We start from the raw sequence: 10,591 nt of genomic DNA on the forward strand, positions 1-10,591 counted from the left end.
ATTATTACTATCATTATTATTGATTTTTTTTTTTTTATGTTTGGGCCACACGTGCGCTAGAGATAGCTGCACGTGTGGTGGGTCTATTGGTGCACGCCCAACAGCATTTTTTTATTTATTTATTGTTGTATGTGAGGATGAACATGATGATGAATAAACCTCAAAAACAACCATTAAACTACTATATTATAAGTGAAAACTAAGAAATCTAAACAAAAATAGAGTGATTACCTTAAAAAAAATATATGAAGAAGATGATGTAGATCCGCTGGAAAAAAAATGGTCGCTGAAGAGAGGGTGCTGATGAGTTAAAGTTGAAGGAAGAAGGAAGAAAAAGTTGGTGATAGTAGGTTGGATGGAGTTTGTGGGTTTGTGGGTTAAGAGAGAGAGAGAGAGAGAGAGAGAGAGAGAGAGAGAGAGAAGAAGAAGAAGAAGAAGAAGAAGAACATGAACATGATGAGAGGTAGAGAGAGAGTGTAGCTGGGAAAGTGATGGTCAACAAGTGGGTCTAGGGTTTTCTCAACGATTTTTTTTTTTTTTTTGGGTGAAGAAATAAAAAAAATTAAATAGATAATTTTTTTTTAAAAAAAACATAAAATCTGTAGGTTTTTATTTTTCTTTTATTTATTTATTTATTACTATTATTTTTTTAAGAGAAATAAAGTAAGTAAAAAATAAATAAATAAATAAAAAGTAAATAAAGAAACTACACAACTTTTTTTTTAAGAAATAAAAAAATAAGTAAATAAAAATAAATTAATCAATTAAAATAAAATCTGCAGGTCTTTTTTTTTTTTTTTTTAAGGTTGCACAAGCGCTAATTTTTGGCTGCTCCAGTGGTATTCACGCAGAATACTTTTGGGCCTGGGCTGCTCGTGCGGCTTGCCCTTCTGCTCGTGCGGCTTGCCCTTCCGCTCGTGCGCCCTGAGTGGGACTTCTGCTCGTGTGCCCGTATGGGCCGCACATGCAGTCTGTTGCAATATTTTTTTATTTTTTTTTTAACTCATGTACAACCCAAAACAAGAAAAACCCAGAATAATTCAAACCATTTCTATCTTCGTTTCACATCTGAAATAAATATAGCACTTTGAAAATATCGGAATGCTTAAGGTATAATCTTCGCGCGACAACCACGGGTACTGCTTTTCTCTCAAATAATATTTGTAACTTTCCCTATTCTCCAACAGGGTGACAGACTTGGTTGATTCGATATCCAGAATCGAGGTGCATAAAGCTAACTCGACCTATGGGGCTGCCATACAGAGTTCAAGTTGGGGTGGTTTTGAAGCAATCTCCACACCCCTAGGTATTTAAACGAGACTCTAGTCTCGGAAATTCCAAACCTTTGCGTTCTAGGCTTTGCCATTAGAACTCTAGTTTCCACCGTCTAAGTTGGTCTCCTAGGAACTCACTACAAACATAGTTAGGTGGTTATACCAGACCGTCAGATGCCATTCGGGCACAGCTAACACCAATGGAATTACACCTTTAGAGGATTTAAAGTCTCCTAGACGTCAAATAAAGCACAGCAAGAATAAAGAAAAATAGAATAGAATAGAAAGAAAAGAAAAAAAAAAGAAAAGAGAACAAGACATCAATCTCTTAATCAAAGTAAAAAGGGTCCATCAAAGTAATGGACTCAATCATATCCCCATTCCCAATCCCCTCTATATACGGCCTCAGTCTTTGGCTGTTCACTTTAAAAGTGTGGTCATTCCTTGGATCTTACACCTCAACGGTGCCATGAATAAATGCCTCTACAACCACAAAGGGACCATCCCATCTTGATCTAAGCTTATCTGGAAAGAGTCTCAATTTTGAGTTAAAAAGCCTTACTTTTTGGCCGGGTTCAAAGGATTTTCTATTAATGTACTTATCATAGAATTTCTTAGTCCGAGTTTTAAAAAATTTCGAACTCTCATATGCATCATTTCGAATTTCCTCCAACTCATTGAGTTGTAATTTTCGGTTGAGCCCAGCTGCCGCTATATCGAAGTTAAACTTCTTTATGGCCCACAATGCTTAGTGCTCAAGTTCAATCGGGAGGTGGCAAGCTTTGCCAAATACCACCCTATATGGTGACATCCCAATGGGTGTCTTATAAGTAGTGCGGTAGGCCTATAATGTATCAATCAAACATTTTGACCAATATTACCTATCTGGCCTCACCATTTTCTGTATTATGTGCTTCACCTCCCTATTAGAGACTTCCACTTGGCCACTAGTTTGAAGGTGGTATGGAGTGCCAACTTTATGAGTGATAGAGTATTTCTTAACTACCGACTCAAAGAACCGATTACAAAAATGCGTACCCTGATCACTTATTATGGCCCTAGGAAACCCAAAACAACTAAAGATGTTTTCATGCAAGAATTTGATTACTACTTTATGATCGTTTGTTCAGGTATCTATCGCCTCCACCCACTTAGACACATAATCCACTGCCAAGAGAATATACTTAAACCCGAACAATGACGGGAAAGGGCCCATAAAATCAATCTCCCAAACATCAAAGATCTCTACTACAAGAATATAAGACATTGGCATCATATCACGATGAGATATCGAACCCATTTGCTGACAGCGCAAACAAGTTCTACAAAATTGATGGGCATCTTTGAAAATGGTGGACCAATAAAACCCGCTTTGTAAAACCTTGACGGTCGTTTTATGCCCACTAAAATGGCCTCCACATGCAGAAGAATGACAAAATGTAAGAATGCTATGCACCTCACTCCCCAGCACACACCGTCGGATCACTTGGTCGGAGCAATATTTAAATAACTCTGAATCCTCCCAAAAATAATACCTGACCTATGAAAAGAATCAGTCTTTGTCTTGCTTGGACCAATTTTGAGGAATTTGCCCAATGGTTAAGTCATTCACAATATGTGCAAACCACGGGGGGCTCGCTCGTGACACCGCAAGAAGTTGTTCATCCGGAAATGAATCATGTAAAGTTAAAATGTCACTATTATACTCAACAAGGACTCAGGAGAGGTGATCCACCACCACATTCTCAGATCCTTTCTTATCTCGGATCTCTAAGTCAAATTCTTGAAGCAACAATATCCATCTAATTAACCTAAGTTTAGTCTCTTTCTTTGATAGTAAATACCGCAAAGCGGCATGATCAGTGAAGACTATGACCTTGGAGCTTAGGAGATAGGACCGAAATTTATCTAATGCAAAGACCACAGCTAACAACTCTTTCTCGGTAGTAGTGTAATTCAATTGTGCATCCAAGAGAGTGCGACTAGCATAGTATATAGCATATGGTGCCCTATTGCTGGACTTGCCGGGCTGCGGAGGCTTGGTGAAGGGAATTATCACTTAAGTTCTCAAATAGTTGTCATGCCTTGGCGTCATTTTTGGACATGAATGTCCCACCACAAGAGGTATCCACCATTTGGCGGTGAGGCTTAGTTAAGCCATAGTAAAATGTCTGAACAAGTTGTCAATCAGGAACTTAGTGGGAGGGACACTGTTGGAGAAGGTCACGAAGCCTTTCCCAGGTCTCGTGAAATTGCTCGCCATCAATTTGAGCAAAACTGGTGATGGCTCGCCTGAGTTGGTTGGTCTGACCAATGGGAAAATACTTCTCTAAAAACTTTTGCTGTAATTGGTCCCAAGTTGTGATAGAATTAACAGGTAAGGAGTTCAGCCAGTATTTGGCTTTGTCCTTTAATGAAAATGGAAACAAATGCAACGTTAGGGCCTGATTGGTGAAGTTCTAGATCCTCACTGTAGAGCAAATTTCTAGAAATTCATGAAATATTTATAAGGGTCATCATGAGCAAGTCCATGGAATGGTGGGAGCATTTGTATGGTACTGGGCTTAATCTTATAATGAGTAGCAGTGGTGTCGGGTAACTGGATGCATGATGGTGATGTATATGCAGTGGGTGTGAAGTAATCCTTAAGGGTCCGATTGGGCCCATTTAGGCCATTCGGGTTCGCCATCTCTAATGGCCCGTAGTATGGATATGAATATTCAAGCCTAGGAACACGGGCAGAGGCTCTAAGTTTCCTAAGAGTCCTTTCTAGTTCAAGGTCCAAACTCCACAATTCAGGGCGACAAGAATGACACTCGTGCATACACTAATCACACACACACACACACACTAAGTTCCGACTCTGTGCACTAAGTTATGAAAGCAAAATACCAAAGAGAGAAATACTCACAGCGATTTAATGAAAGTGCTTTACTCGTCTTGCGGGTGCTTGACGTGTAGACCGTTGTCTTCAACCTCTAATTGAGCTCTAACTATCTTTTTAGCACTTTGGTGCTTTGCTTGCAAGTGTTTGTTTTTTTATTTTTTATTTTTTTTTATAACACTTTAGTGCTGCGGTTTGTTTTTTTAAAGCTCGGTTGCGCTCCTCTTGCACTACGGTGATAGGCTCCACTTTCAAATGCTCTGCACACTTAGCAACACTAAAAAAATTATAAACTAAAAATTAAAATAATAATGTAACTTTAAATTAATTAATTTCTCCAAAAATTCCCGGCAATGGCGCCAAAATTTGGTAGGTCATTGCACACAACAAATATAAACACTAAACTATACCAAATTCTTTTAGAATAATGGCAAGTCCAAGTATCAATCCACAGGGACAAACGAGAAATTAAACTAATTTAATTGTTAAATTCCTAAATTAATTTTGATTAAAAAGATTGAAGGATATTATAACTAAACATGAATTAAATGAAATTGAATAATTAAATTGACAATTAAAATTAGGGTTTGAGATATTAATTTTTGGGAAAAATACTAAGGCAAAGAATTTACCACTAACCACATAAATGAGATTTAACATCGGCCATCAATTGCAATCCGGTTTGAAATACCCAATATTTCACAACTTCAAGTTTGAAATATTGATCAAGAGGGTTGTTGCATTCAATATACAGGCACGAATCATTCTTGTAGCACGAGGCATTTGATCTAAACTATGGGAGAAACACGACCCGTCTCTCATAGCATGACTCCTCTCGTACTTTGAACATAAACACAAAGAAAACTAATGTATGGAAAACATTAAATAATCACAGAGAGTAAAATACTTGAAGAGATGAAAAGAACAATTATTATAAACTTCTAAAACGTCCATAGATTTATTCAAACCGTTTCACAATCAAAGCTTAAGAAAAATCCTTTTACATGGCTAGGGTTTCATCAAAACCCTAGAAAAGAAGAGCCTAGCCACTCATGGAGGAGTGGGAAAAGGTGGAAGAGATGGAAGAAGTGGAAGCCCCTATGGAAGTTGTCCTTCAAGCTTGAGGAAAAATCATTCCTTTCAAACCCTAGCCTCCATTTTCCTTCAAATAATTTTCGAACCCTAGGTTAGCCTATTTTTCTCCCTTTTATTCTCAGCAGAACAAACCCAAAATTCTGCGCATGCATCCTTACATAGGCTGCTCGAGTGGTGGTGGGCTGCACGTGCGATGACGTGGCTGGCTCGATTTTTTCGCTTCTCGCACAGAGAATCTGCTTTCGCACCCTTTTTTATTGAATTTGTGTATTTCCTACCAAATCTGTACAAGTGCACCAAACACATCATCTCCATCAAATAAACAAAATTGAAAGACTAAAAATGTAACTTAAATGGCCTTAATGTGGTACTTTTCGGCCTACATTAGTAGCTAAGAAATTATTGCACACTCTCCAAACAAAATGCTTGAGCTTTGGGGGAAGGTTGAGACTCTGCACAAATTTCTAGTTTGAATCACACCAGTGGGTGGAAGAGGATGGTAGATATGCTGGGGGATCTACTGTCAAACGTAATGCACATTGATATCCAAACTTGATTGTATAAGACCCTATAGAATTATGATGCTAGACCAAAACATCTTTTTTGTCCTCTATTGAAATTGGAATCAAGGCAATGGCTTCGTGTTCTTCACAGTAGACTAAGTTGCTAATCTTCTGATGGTCTCAATCCTTGAGGATGGGATTTACGACATCTCTGACAAGGGAGACCGAAGTATCAGCTGGCTTAGGAGACTTGATCTTGAACTCACCCACAGTGGGGATCCACCTGTCATCCCAAAATTTAATTGAAGCACCATCATGCATTTGCCACCGTAACCCGTCACAAAGGATCTCACAACCTTGAAGAATACTAGACCAATCCCATGATGCTTGAGCACCCCACGAAGCGTGCATAAAGTCTGAAGTGGGGTAATAAATACCCTTCATAACTTGAGCAAAGAAAGAACATGGAGAATTTAGAAGTCTTCAACCTTAACGCGCAAGCAAAGCTTTGTTGAAAGCTGTCAAATCCCAGAAGCCAAGGCCACCTTTGGTTTTAGGAAGGGTCAATTTTCCCAGCTAGCCCAATGAACACCCCCACCTCCCGGGTCCCATTTCAACCAAAAGTTATGAATATAGGAATTGATCTTATCACACAATTTTTTAGGGAATAAAAAACATGCCATAGCATAGGTTGGAATGGTTTGGGCAACCACTTTGATAAGGGTCTCTCTACCCGCTTGAGATAAAAATTAGGCTTCCCAGCCACTAAGCTTTGAGAGCACCCGTTCACATAAGTATGCATAAGCCTCGGATTTGGACCGGCCCCAACAAGACGGTAGACCTAGATATTTAGCACCAATGTTAACAAAAGAGATGCCCAAAGCCCCACAGATTTGGTGTTGTGAAATAAGAGTGTGTTGGTTGAAAACTGAACACCCGATTTGTAAATGTTGATTGTTTGGCTCGAGGCATCCCCATAGAGCTTCAAAACATTGAGAACTTCTCTGCATTGCTCCACATCTGCTTTAAAAAAAAGAATAGCATCATCGGCGAATAGAAGATGGGACGAGATAGGGCAAGATCACCTAATTTGTAGGTCAGATAAACAATGCTCGAAAACACTTTTATTAATTAACTGAGACAACTCTTCAATCAAAAGGAGAAATAGGTATGGCAACAAAGGATCCCCTTGACGAAGACCTTGTGAAGGCTTGAAACTGGTTCGTTGAGCCCCATTGACAAAGATCGAAAAGGACACCGTAGTGATGCATTCCATAACCCAATCAACCCAAGTTGGACCGAAGCCCAATTTTACCATCGCAGCTCAAAGAAACCCCCATTGCACCTTGTCATATGCTTTATTAAAATCCAACTTCAAAGCCAAGCCAGCCACCTTGCCGTTACGAAGTTTCAAAGCGTGAAAAGCCTCATGTGCAATAGTGATGTTATCTTGGATAAGCCGCCCAGGCACGAAAGCAGATTGTTGTAGGGAAAAAATAACGCCGAGCACCTCTTTAAGTCTATTTGCGAGAATCTTAGTGATAATCTTGACATGAAAATTACAGAGACTTATGGGCCTGAACTGTGATAGTTTCTCAAGTGTATGGACTTTAGAAATAAGTACCAAGTTTGTACGATTCATTTCCTTAAGTAAGAACCCGTTCTGAAAAAAACTCCTCACATCTACACAAACATCACGCCTACTACATCCCAAAATTGGTGATAGAAATAACCCGGGAAACCGTTAGAGCCAGGAGCCTTCAAGGACCTAAGTTGGAATGCAGCTTCCTTGATTTACAAGTCAGATAACTCCCAAATCAAACGGGAATTCATGGCATTAGTAATCACAGAGTCCATCACATCCACGGCTTCCTCTATGCGACTAGGCACCTCACTGTTGAAAAGTTGACGAAAGTAACTAAATAAATAGTTGTCAATCTCACCATCAGTCAACCACACCCCTACCTCCATTTGTAATTTAACCAATTGATTCCGCTGACGCCTCTGGTTGATTGTAACATGAAAGAACCTGGAATTCCTTGTCTTGGTTACTCAAGTTTGGGACTAACATTGGTTGCCCTTGATAAACAGAGAGTTTATGGCACAAAGAGTCCAACAAGAGTTTATTGTTGCGAAACTCCTTTATACTCCACTCTTGGAGGTTTCTGCCAACAACTTTTCATTATTTGCACCAGCTGGTACATCGCAAACCCCGATTCCAAGCGTTGCAATATGGATTGAATTATGTGAGCACATCCAGAATTAGTCACCCAGATAGACTCAAATTTAAAAATTCAAGGGATCCTTTTAGGGGGCACACAACAATTGTGAATCAAGGGGCAATGGTCTGAGCTAATACAAATGTCATGAGATACTTGAGCAAAGGGAAATAAATTCCGCCAGTCCATCGTAGCTAGACCACGATCTAATCTTTCCTGAACATTTTCCACACTAACCTGATTATTAGGCCAAGTACAAGCATTACCTTTGAATTCCAAATCAACCAAATCACATTTAAAGATCATCTCTTGGAAATCCACTAAATGTGATCTACTGCATTCATCTTCACCTTGTTTCTCCCAAATTGAAGCCACTTGGTTTAGATCCCCCAGCATAAGCTAGGGGTACTAATTTTCATTTGCCATTTTAATGATGTGTTTCCACAACTCCTTCCTCGCTAGAGGTTGAGGATGAGCATAAACAAATGTCGTAACCCAAGGAGGATACCCATTACCAGAAACAACACATCTGATAATGTTCTTAGACTTCAAACGAACATCCAACTGAACCTCATCTGTCCACCAGAGAGCCAGCCCACCAGAAAGACCAACATGGTCCACATAACAACCATGAGAGAATTGAAGCCTACGTCGAATTCTATCTATCTTCGTAGCTTTATTATTGGTTTCCATCAGAAAAACCACAATAAGGCAATGGGTTATACATAACCCTCATAAGATTTGGACTGTCAGGGGACACCCAAACCTCTGACAGTTCCAACTGATCATCAGCATGGGGTGAATGGCTGGATAGGGCCAGCCAAACCCTCTACATTTTGAACATCACCACCATTACTAGGAAAAGTACTTAAAACTTGTGAACAACAATCATCAATGTCAAAATCAAGAGTTACAAAGATAATCGCACTCGAGAACACAACCTTGTGTAGACACCCCATTTTTGACAGCCCTCAAGACTTGGGTGCCACTAATTGATCACTCAATGATGAAAGTTATGTTGTCCAAACGTTCGAATTCTTCAGCAAGAAGAGCTTCTAAATCCTAACCTTACACCCCATTTTGGGTGAAAACTATTTTAGACCTTAAGATCCTCTCTTTCAAAATATTTTTCCGAATGTTTCTACAATGTTCTGAGGCTCACATTTCGTAAAAATTATACTTTTCGGTAAACCGAGCAACGACAAAGTGGAAATAAAAGGGAGAGAGGTGAAATCTTTGAAGAATCTTTAAAAACTTCTTATTTAGAGGTTTGGAGTTGAATAAAATTAGAGGAAAGGAAAGAAAACTAGTTGGGGAAGAAGTTGGGCATGAAACCGTTGAGAGAGAACTAGACAACCTCACTAAATTAGACCTATCCTTTTGTACACTTGGACTTTAGTTATGAGGCCACCACCATTGGAAATTGGACTTCGGGGGCTTCATTTTAGACTCAAGAATCTCCTAAAGCCAAGTCCGGATGAGGGAGATATGGTTGTTTGAAGTTAGGCATCAATCCAATTAAGATAGAAATGAGAAATCTTCACTAAAATAGTCATATCTCTTAGCACACTTAGAATTTAAATGTGAGGCTGCCACCATTGGAAAGTAGACTTCTGGGGTTTCAATTTAGACTCAAGAATGACCTAAAATCGAGTCCAGATGAAGGAGATATGCCCATTTGAAATCGGGTTTAAAAGTAGATTTTTGGTGGCCGGCCGGACACCATTGGTGGCCGGCAATTCACACTTTTGGCCGGCCGGCCACTAGTGTAAAACCCAGATATTTTTGCAAGCTATTTCCACAAAGCTCCAATTGTCCCTTTTTTGATATTTTTGACCTAAGGCTCATGTTTTCTATATATAGAAGGCCTTCTTTATTGGTTTCAAGGTTAGAAACATGTAAGAGTGAGGAAATAATTTTGGAAAAATCCTCTCTCTACAATTCTCTCTCTCCCTTTCTATTTGCATAGCCTTTGCCCAAACACTCAAAACTAAACCTAGAGAGCTTCTTGCTAAGGCTATTTGAGCTTGAATTTGAGCTCTTGGAGCACTTGAGAGTGTGAAATTAGTGGTTTATGACTTAAGGGTTCATTCCTCTTCAAGAGGTATACCTTCTCTTGCCTTTGTATCATCTTTACACCACTTGTTTTCCATCTTTTCTTGTTGTTTTTAAGCTCTTTAAAACCTGTATTTTTAGGCTGAAACTTGTGGTTAAAGGCTATTAAAAGTTGAGGGGTGGTTCACTCTTCTTTATACCTTGTTCTCAAGGTCTTTTCCCTTGTGTTTCCCACATTTGCATTATCTTTTTTTTTTTTTTTTTGAGCTTTTAAACACTGATTTTCAGAATTATTTCAGTGGCTAAAAATATGTTTTGAAGTCCAAATTTGGAGGGGTTAGCCTCCCCTCCTTGTGTTTTGCTTACTAGCCTAGCTTGTGCCATGTTTTAACTTATTAATCTAGCTATTTTTGTCTTGATTCCAGCATGTTTTAGGACTATTTTAGACTGTTTTAGCACTGTTTTTGGTTGATAGTTGCATTTGAGCTTTGTTTTACATGTTTGTAGTGTAATTGTCCTAATGAGTTTGGTGTTCTAAGCCTTAGACACCATCTTATTTGA

The sequence above is a fragment of the Camellia sinensis genome, chromosome 6 (genome assembly GCF_055761805.1).
Source record: "Camellia sinensis isolate YWXY chromosome 6, ASM5576180v1, whole genome shotgun sequence".
In the NCBI taxonomy this organism is placed as follows: domain Eukaryota; kingdom Viridiplantae; phylum Streptophyta; class Magnoliopsida; order Ericales; family Theaceae; genus Camellia; species Camellia sinensis.